Consider the following 10,849-nt stretch of genomic DNA (forward strand, 5'->3'; position numbering starts at 1 on the left):
TACTATCGTTAAATGTGCTACCCCTCAACTTTGAATGATCTGCTATCACATGTACATCTTTCGTAATAAAATAATATTTAATTTTAAATTTTTGAAAGATCAACCATTTCATAAATTGTGTCGTATATAGATAAAGGTTTAAAAACAAATACAGTCGTTTAATTACAATAAGTTGTGTCGACATTTCTATACGCGACTCGACCGCGGCGGCGTAAACTTACCTTAAGTTAACAGTTAACAGATACCAATATATTATTGATTTTGCTTTCAAATACACATGTTACTAATGGGAGATGAGTGTTAGATGTCTGTGGTAATACCCCTAGGACTTAATTATTCGCCGTCAAACGTGGCTATAGTAGGGGCGGCTATTTCATTAGCGGTAATAGGTGCCCTCTAAAGATAACACAAATATAAGTTCAAGCAGATCAAAGTCATGGGGCTGTAATTGCCCGCGGCGGCAAATAACAAATCAAAGGGAAGTGCTACAAAGCTACATGTAAGAATTAAAAAAGTTACAATCGTTAGTTTTTGACGCAATGCTACTGCGATTTTTAAGTGCAATGATTTATCAACCAATATCAAAAATGCCAACACGAAAAAAGTAAAATTTACAGTTGTAGAGACAGCTGATACAAGTGAAAACGTAGAACTTTTTGTATGAAAATTTTAAATTTCATAATGCCTAAAAATAGTTATTTTTAATTTATTTTTAGAACTTATTTTCAATCAAACCAATACACTATTTCTACAATGCACTGTCTATTATATACATTGAACTTTTAATGATGTTGCACAATACATCACCTGTGTAGCTACAGATATACATGGGGCACACTAAAAGTTTTACACTTCTAGCTAATCGGAACTATTTGAATTTCAAATGTTATATTCTTTGAAACGTTGCAACCTTCTTAGTAATAAGAAAAACAATTGGCGGGAAATCATTTGTCAATTGTTTTTTTTTTTTCACACATCAAAATGCTACGTCTCGTCTTCAAAATGATTTTGGGAGAGAAGTACCTTGCTTGAGCAACATGAGGCGATGATGTGCTGAATTAGAGAGAGGTCGGGTTTCTTTACATGTCGACGGCGTTCAACTGCCGTCAACGAAAATAATGTGGCAACTGTAGCGGCTGATTGAGCAAACCCACGGATTACCTATGAGAGAATTCGAAGACTGTTGCGGATTGGTATGAGTCCAATTCAGAAAATTTTACACGAAGAATTGAAAGTTCGGAAACTTTGTTGTCGTTGGATCCCTCATGAACTGACAGCAGAGCAGAAGCAGTCTTGCGTGGAATGGTGCTCACAGATGCTAATGAAGTACGACCATGGACATTCTAATGCTGTTTATGACATTGTCACAGGCGATGAAACGTGGATTTATTGTTTTGAATCAGAAAAAACAGAAATCTTGTGAATGGGTGTTTGAAAATGAGGCGAGAAACGTTGGTAAAAAAATAGTCGCATTTTTTTTCTCAGCTACCGGTCCCATCTGCACAATTCCACTTGAAGTTCAATAGAGTGTTAATGCCGAGTAGTATTCTACCATTTGTATACCCAAGGTGTTAAAAAAATTTCGCTAAAGATGACAAAAAAGCCGCGTTCTACTTCTTCATGACAACGCTTCTTCACATTCGGCCAACAAAACTAAGTCATTTTTATCTTCCGAAAAAGTACAACTCGTCACCCATCCTGCACATAGCCCCGACCTAGCGATTCTGACCTTGTGATTTCTGAACTTTTCCCAAAATCAAAGATTTGATGAGAGATTTCACTTTTACTAATTCCGAAGAGGCATAGAGGCATGATAGCGTTCAATCAGCATATAGAAAACATGCGTTCAGATCTGTGGTCGTCCTGTTTTAATAAATGGTTCAATCGTTTAAAAAAATGTTTAAAAGAGGAGAGTATTTTAAAAAGCAATAAACGTATTTTTGGTTATAACACGTTGTTTTTTAAGTAACGCAAAACTTTTAGTGTGACCTACGTAGGTACTACTTACTTACTAGACGCGAACTCACGAGAATTCATCTAACTAAAAAGTTTCTAACTATATGTATTTTTTATTACTATTTTATTGCGCGCGGCAGTCATGACCTTGTGGGTGACGCGAACACAAGATTTTCTCCTACTAAAAAGTACTCATTCCGGCTGTGATGCTATATTATATATTTTGATATTTTAAGATAGAGCGGGTAAAGTAATGAAAACTGGTAGTTCTAACGCTGCTAATTTGGTCCGAGCGCCATGTTTCTGGAGTGGAGTGGAGATGGTGCTCTAATAAAAAAACTCCCAAGACTTCCAACGGAATCAATTTTGAGAAAATGAACGTCTTTGATGCCTATTATGCGAAACCGGGTCGGGTTGCCGTTTACATTATAATTAAATATTACATGCATGTCCTGCAGGCTGGAGGCAAGTTAAGTATTGTGGCTTGATTGTATAGTTAAATTGATTATAGCATCATTATATTATGAGACAATGTGCCTTGTATATTGTTTGAATATCATAGACTAACAATAATTTACGATGTAGATTACAACCCGCTATTTCATTTGCAGTATCAACTTGTTCCCGCATATAAAGATCACACAAGGTTGTTCCCCATTTATATAGTATGTTATGATTTTAGAAAAATTATGTTTGTGATTTAACCTTTCCACCGTTATGAAAAAAAAAATTTTTTTACATTTCACACGGACTCGTTGAAGAATACAGGGGATTGGAATAATAAATGCGGGTGAAAGGGGAATAGGAGGGGGCTCCACGTTTCAGCGAGACCCAGAGATAATGTGGCCGTGAATTAAGTAATATGCAAAATTTCAGCTGAATCGATAACCGGTAAGTGGATCAAATTTCATTTGCAAGGTTCGTTGACAAATATCGGGACACGTGAAACTAAATAATAGGTTGTAAAATAAAAACAGACGGGAAAAGATTTCTTAATAAAATAAATTACAAAGAACATGGACAAAAAATATATTCCATGTAACACATACAATGATATTATATACAATAAAGAGGTAGATATCGCACTAGCGCGAGCAAAATGTTGCAGACAAATTCAGACAATTGTCGTAATTTCATTTAGTCGGCTAATAGCAGCGAACTAAGCCGAACGTTTTCGTGGCGTGACAATAACAATCTAAAATGCCAACCTGTGTCTTAAGAAAATGTAAAAACTATGTTTGCAAGATACATTATAAGAGTGAAGGTATATCATACCATACGAAATTATATAAAAGAACTCCGTATTTGTATTTTATTTCTCATTTACAAATAAATCTCGAATTATTAACGTGGTGGTTCGAGCAAGATAGAGAATATGATGTCAACTGCAGCGCGACAAGGACAAATAGTATGTGTCATAGATTAATCAACCAGAAGTGAAATCGTAGGCAGAATACATAGCGTTCGTAATCGCTTGATTGCGAAACTTGAGTTTTCTAGTTAGTTAGGGAGCGTCTTTCTTAAATAATATTATGATGATTATAATTCTGGCTCTCAGTTCTGGCTTTCAAATTCTTATAATAAAGGTGGTATAGAATGAGATTAGTAATAGCAGGCTATTTGATATTTTATTAGTACTTAATCTTGGAATGTATGTATCGTACCAGGAGGTCTACTCGCAAAATCGACAACGATACATTTGGAACGATACGATAATACTCCGAATATACCGCAACTACCCTGTTTGCTGCGGAATGATCGAGGTAGTATATTTTATGACAATTTAGGAAATTATGTAAAAAGGCGTTGTTGCAGTGAATGTAATACGAAATTTAATATTTTTTAATAAACAAGTGCGTAAAGCTTTAAAACTTTTATTACATGAACTCATGAATTAATTGTATTTTAGGGATAAATCACGGTGTACGCAAAAAATCATATCTGGTGAATGATTCTGTGTTTTTGCTATGCAAATACGAAGTAATTAGCAAATTAGACTTATCTCTTTTTCACTTGCGATGATTGCATTTACTATCCTTCTTTGACGTGTAATCGTAATGTAGTGTGTTGTTGCAATGTTAAATTATTCATGTTTGCGTTTGTGTATCATTTACAAACACCGAATGTTGTCTAGGTAACCTATCTATACTTTTAAATATTCGACCGCAAATTGACGGCTCCTAACCTACAGCTTCAACGAAACATCACAGTACAGAGAGCGAACTTTCAAAAACACACGTTGGCCAATCCTTTCAAACGAATAGTATTGCAATTTCTATTTTTCATTGTAAAAATAAATTCGCCGGCGCACTGTGGGTTGAAAATCGGCTTTTGTAAGATTAATTTTTTGAGGCTTTGCTTTTTGTTCCAATATGGCTTTTGTTCACAATAACTGAATCCAAAAGTTACGTCACATTCTATAAAAAATGTTAATACCAAATTATATGCATTTTCATTCGAAAATCCAAAAAATATTTCCAATAATACCTTGTCACTTAAGCTGGTCATACAAAAATAACAATAATTATATTTGCACATTTTTAGTCCTAGTAAATAAAAAACAAATAATATTATATCGAATTTCAAGCACTTTATAAAATCTCTGAAAGGAAAGGATTCCTTCTATTTTTCCTCAGATTCTAGATCTTAATTTTCAATAAATAATAAAACATGCAAGAACTTACAAAATAAAGAAATAAACTTTCAGTTAACTCAAGCTTTACATTAACGATTCGTAGACGGAATTCATTAACAAAAAATTCCAATTATCCGAACAGCACTTTCGCATTATTTTTAAACATTATTTACTTACGTTTTATATTTTGAGTGCTTAGTGGAGTTTAATTAAAGTTCAATAAGGTTCAAAGAGCTGGACGTTGGAAATGTACTCAGTAGTTCCATTTCACAAATCAATAACATCGAACAGAAATAAAAGTGAGCCTTTATTGTCACGAGCGAGAGCGAACGTTTCAAAGTGACTATTTTGTGCATGTATAAAATTTACTGAAAGCTCTTTGATCAATTTTCGAACAGAAAAATTTAAGTGACAATGTCTCGCTAGGAGATATAGTAAAATAATACCTAACTGTAGCCCGTGACTTCGTCCTCATTTAGTAGAAATGTAAATATATTAGTTGGTATTCCAATGCGGCCACATGCATATATATGTCGCCGGTATATATGATATTGAAAACCAATGATATTTTGACTTTTTTACTTGTCGTTAGTTTATGAGGCCGTCTCTGATGGGGCTATTTATTGTATCGTCATTATTTTTTAATTATGCATTAGTGTATTCTACTAATTGTTATATAAGCGAATCGGCCTTTTTTCACTAGTTGGTTTCAAAAACAATTATGACAAACTAACAAAAATTAAGACTGTTGCCCACAACGCCCAAGCTGAGCGTAGCGTGCCGCGGCAGCGACCAGCGATTGCCAGAACCAAATCAGCTCTTGATCACAACAGCTATTTCAACAATTATTTCAGATAACTGCATAGACGCTCCAATCTCTAATATTATTGTTTTAGAAGTTGCATATCAAAAAAAAATCATTAATCAGAACGCTCGACGTTTTACACTACTAACTTCATATGCAATTTACCTAGATTTATCACTATAGTGTACCCGCGACATTACAATGTTACTAAAAGTAGGCCGTTAAATTGTAAGAAATGAAGTTGTTTGACAATCTACCGTTTTTTTTTATGGAATAGGAGGACAAACGAGCCTACGGGTCACCTGTTGTTAAGTGATCACCGCCCACAATCTCTTGCAACACCAGAGGAATCACAGGAGCGTTGCCGGCCTTTAAGGAAGGTGAACGCGCTTTTTTTGAAGGTACCCATGTCGTATCGTCCCTGAAACACCGCACAAGGAAGCTCATTCCACAGCTTTGTAGTACGTGGAAGAAAGCTCCTTGAAAACCGCACTGTGGAGGACCGCCACACATCGCCGATGTTTAATTATAATATCAGTGTTATATATATAACATTTCTCTACAATAGTACTTAACTTTAGTATACATATCCGCTATGTAAAGTAATTGATTACTAGAAAAATTAGGCTAATTTGTGAGTTATCCTGTCATGGAAGGGCTACTTAATTTCAGTGAAATAGCGAAAAACTTGCTTTTCCGTACTTATTTACACTACTCCCTGATATATTGAATTTTCGACCCAATCTGGCTTGATCTCCTTTACAATAATAATAATAATAATATTTATTTTGTAATGAAACAACATAAACTAATATTCTGAAACACGAACAATACATTGCTGCAAATGCACGAGCATCGTTATGTTTATTAATTGGTATGAGGCCTACAGGCTTCACCTTCGGGAAACGGATCTTCTCTCCAATGCATGAAATGGGAATAAATCCGATATTCGTCCGAACATCAATATTAAGAGCGACTCTGACCACGCTATGTGTAATTGGACTGTACACCAACCCTTTAGTCAGCCAATACATAATTACAGTATGTTACGCGAGTGTCTAATAGTAGATTACTTCACTAATAAAAGGCCCACTAAGGTCTTGTGAAGTTTCTGCATAGCAACATGCTATTTATGGAAAAAATATATGTTGTCGTCATATACTATGGTGTCCAAAAAATAAAGAAACATTAATGACTTTTAAGGAATTTAATATTTTAACTGTTGCGTCATCTCAATATATTCTTGTATGTTCCTATGCAGATTAGCGAATTTTCTAAAAAATGTGATAATCATAATGTTAACACCGGAACAACCAAACTTCTTGTGTCTACTACTCGGTCAAGTCGAGTTTGAAGTCATTTAGGCGATGTATATGCTATTACAACATTAACCTAAAAATCTATTAAATAATTATAAAGTGAAATTCAAAAGAATTTATAAAAATGTTGGCAAGGTAACTTATAAATAAATTATTTTCTTAATGATGAAATGACGGATCTGTGATAGATCGGGAATGGAGCGAACGCCCTCAGTACATTTAATAATAAATTTGATTGTACGATATAATATTCTAACGAAACTTTGTTAAAAAACCAGCTGAGTTTCTTACGCGCGATCTCCTCAAGTCTGAGGCATACTTTATCGAATGGGTGAGTTGTACTAGACATTCAATAAGTGATTTTAAATTCTATTTTGAATAAAATATTTGAATTCGAAACGTTACCTGACGTTATTTTAGCATCCGTAAGCGACACAATCAATGCTCTTTGATTTAAAATAGCACAGGTCAACCATTATCTTCGCTGATTTTTACAATAGCCTGACTACGAATATGCTATCAAATTAGTGCATTCGAGATATTAAGAGACTGCATTTTTAATGTAAACTAGATTATTTTTATGAAAATAAGGGACGAGGCGAGCAGGACGTTGATAATTAAGGAACATTATTTTGAAAGATTGGAGATATTAATCTTTGTCTTGTATTTTTACCGTCTTATTAGTGATTTTGCGAGTGAGCCATTGTCATACCGTCATTTATTAGTCGAGGTAAATATTTCCATTAAGTATTTTTTTTAATAAAAGAATTAAATATTTTAAGTATCTTTGGGTGTTTTCGCTATTGAAATTTCTTTATTTATGTATTCTTTATGCGATATGATCTATCTTCTCATAATTGTGTGAGAATTATTCACTATCTTCTTCAGGAATTTACAAAAATAAGGTACGATTGTTACTGATGTCCATTCTTTATAATATGGTTATATTCAATAAAGACCTATAAATGCTGTGTTATTAGGAAAGACGAAGTAAAGTTACACCAAGTTTAAAATTACTCCTCCCTGTCATGTAATTCTGTAGTGAAAAATTTAAGATAGACAAAAAGTTTTAAATTTGGAATAACTTTACTTCGCGTTTATTACTAACACACAGACTACACATGAAAAATAATTCAGTTCATGGATCTTGTGATTATACGATTGGCGATAAGATACTTCGCGTTGGCATTCCTAGCTTTGTGATTTACTTTTGGTATGGGTTGCTATAGTATCAGACATGCCTGATTGTTTGTACCTATAATAGGTATAACCAAGTATTTCCAAACGAGTCAACTGTACTACAATGAAATTTCTTTAAATAGTTAGTTGTAAAAAAAAGAATGTTGAAATAAACATATTTTACGAGCTAGGCGTTCGTGGATAGAAAAGTCATCAAACTCTAACAGCCTTACAAATAAACGTGATATAAAGTTATACTTGAAAATAAACAAAAGATACGCAAAAGCGCTGCATTTTTTTACTCACACGTCGAAAAACATTGCGACGATCTGTTAGCAACGCACGCACACTAAAACAAAGGATTAAGGTATCGTGAGTGTAAGACATAGCTTGTCATGCACACGAAAGTAATAAAGCTGGCCTGTTGTAGTTCGTTACCTAATAGCAAGAGGCTCTATCTGGATGTATAAATTATCTAAGCATTAACGATATCTTTATAATTGTGTAGCAAAATTTACCAAAGTATAATTACTTTGCTCTATCTGATCGCGCTCCGTCTGTCAACTTTACCCGCGAGCGTTACATAGCCGAGCGTGACAGCTTCATCATGTCAGCCGGAAGACATCCACTGCTGGACAATGGCCTCTCCCAAGGATTTCCGTGACGATCAGTCCTGCGCTGCCCACATCCAATCCGGCGACATCTTCCAATGTAGCGGTGAACAGCATCGGCGATATGACATTGCCTTCTTGCTGTCGGATAGGCTTCGAGAACTGATCCTGACATGGTGGCGTTTCCATTCAAACACTCCGATATACCGATAATCAATGTGGCACCTATGAAGAGACTGAAATATCGCCCAGATCTCGATCGAATCAAAGGCTTCGAATGCCAAGCACTATGCTTAGCATTATACTCCTCCGTCTTCTGTATAACCTGCCGCAGCGTAGTCCTCGTGGTCTACGTTGCTGGTGGCGTTGCAAAATCCGGGGATTCGCACTCCCCGTCGCTTGTGCCTGCTATCGTGGCCACCACGAGCGGAGCCGCCGGAGACTGGGGGCTGGGGCCTTACAGTGTCTGTCAGTATGTTTTTTCTGGGAGATTTTTGCCATAATCACCACGCTTGGCAGGCTTGGTAAACGCAGTAAATATTCGTGCTCCTCGGAAGAATGCTGCTGCCCATCCTCAATGTTCCCTTTGTTCCCAAAGTCCAATGTATCCCTTAGTCGCCCTCTTATGATACCCACGGGAGGAGATGGGGTGGTACGATTCTGGTGTGACACCACATGACAACATAGACCCATTTAATACCATAAAATAAGATGCTAAGCTCACTTAAACAACTTTCAAATATTGTTCAACAATATTTAAATTATCTTAAGAAAAAAATATTCTAGAACAGTACAACTACTCACGTTTGAAATATAATCAAATGCTCATCCTTTTTTCTTGGAAGGAAAATTTAATTTAGATCCTTGCATCCAACAAGTATTCGTTTTACAATTGCGTTCAGAGAAGTGAATGAAGGTATTCTAAGAAATTCGATATAAAGCAACTTTTTCAATTTAGAGAAGTAGATTTTGTGTAGTGATAATATTATCATTATTAACTTGTAGCTTATTAGCGATTGAGATCGATAAATGATTGTAAATATTATATTACATTTCGATTCTCATGTGAGTTATATAGTTATAGTGTGCAAATATATTACATTCTTGTCGCTAATATATCCGGATCATTGTATAGCTTCAAAACGATATTAATCCTTGACTATCCTATCTCATGCATAATATTTCAGTGTAAATATTATTCAAAATATCATAAACATTGTTTAGGTGCCATCATAATTTCATTTAGGACAAAAATTATTTATTTTATGGATATCCCACAATAACACACATAGCGTCGCCTTCCTTAAATTCCGGCAACGCTCCTGTGATTCCTCTGGTGTTGCAAGAGATTGTGGGCGGCGGTGATCACTTAACAACAGGTGACCCATACGGTCGTTTGTCCTCCTATTCCATAAAAAAAAATAACATTTTATTGTCATTTACTTTTTACAACAAATAATGGCTAATTTTCGAAGCGATTTTAACCAGCACAGCATTAATCTTTATCTAATTAAATATCTTAAATACATTGTTGATTTAATATAGATCTATATGGCCCTTTACAGTATATGATTTAAATGAACATTTTCGAAGATTTTATATAGATTTAAAAATATCGGGACGTAGCTTTTGCGGCGGTTCCGACCGGCCGGCTCGGCGCGTCGGAGGCCGCGGTTCTCCCAATAGATAGCCACATTTTTATGATTTTCCATATTAATCCGAAAGATGAAAAGACTTTTTCGAGATAGTCTGATTTAAAAAATAAGTTTGAGAAAAAACGGTCGAACATTACAAAATAATACTTTATATGGCAAAACAACGTTTGCCGGGTCAGCTAGTTGTTATACAAAAAATAAACAATAAAGTATTCTCATCTCATCTTTCATCAATTAAATTTACAAAACACGTCTTTCATTAATTCTGTTAAAAAAAGATTATGCAAACTTTGAAGTAAATTGGACCACGAAATCTCGTTTTCCCATACAAACTTTGCACCCCTTTTTTACACCCTTAGGGGTAGAATTTAAGAGAAATCCTTTGTTATCGGATGCCTACATCATACAAAGAACATACCCTTCAAGTTTTCGGTATGTACAATCACCGGATTAGGCTGTTTGTTGACACGACAGTCAGTCCAGTCAGTTTTACCAGTGGGAGGCTCCTTTGCACAGGAAGCCGGCTAGATTATGGGTACCACAACGGCGCCTATTTCTGCCGTGAAGCAGTAATGTGTCTCGGTCTGAAGGGCGCCGTAGCTAGTGAAATTACTGGGAAAATGAGACTTAACATCTTATATCTCAAGATGACGAGCGCAATTGAAGTGCCGCTCAATTTTTGGGGTTTT

General features: G+C 35.2%; 1 protein-coding gene across 2 annotated transcripts in view; it reads left to right on the plus strand.

Annotated features, from left to right (window-relative positions):
* LOC126979047 (protein SCAI) overlaps nt 1-10,849 on the plus strand; it is a 130,388-nt gene that overhangs the window by 48,911 nt on the left and 70,628 nt on the right. The gene's annotated exons all lie outside the window — the stretch shown is intronic.

The sequence above is a fragment of the Leptidea sinapis genome, chromosome Z (assembly GCF_905404315.1).
Source record: "Leptidea sinapis chromosome Z, ilLepSina1.1, whole genome shotgun sequence".
NCBI lineage: Eukaryota > Metazoa > Arthropoda > Insecta > Lepidoptera > Pieridae > Leptidea > Leptidea sinapis.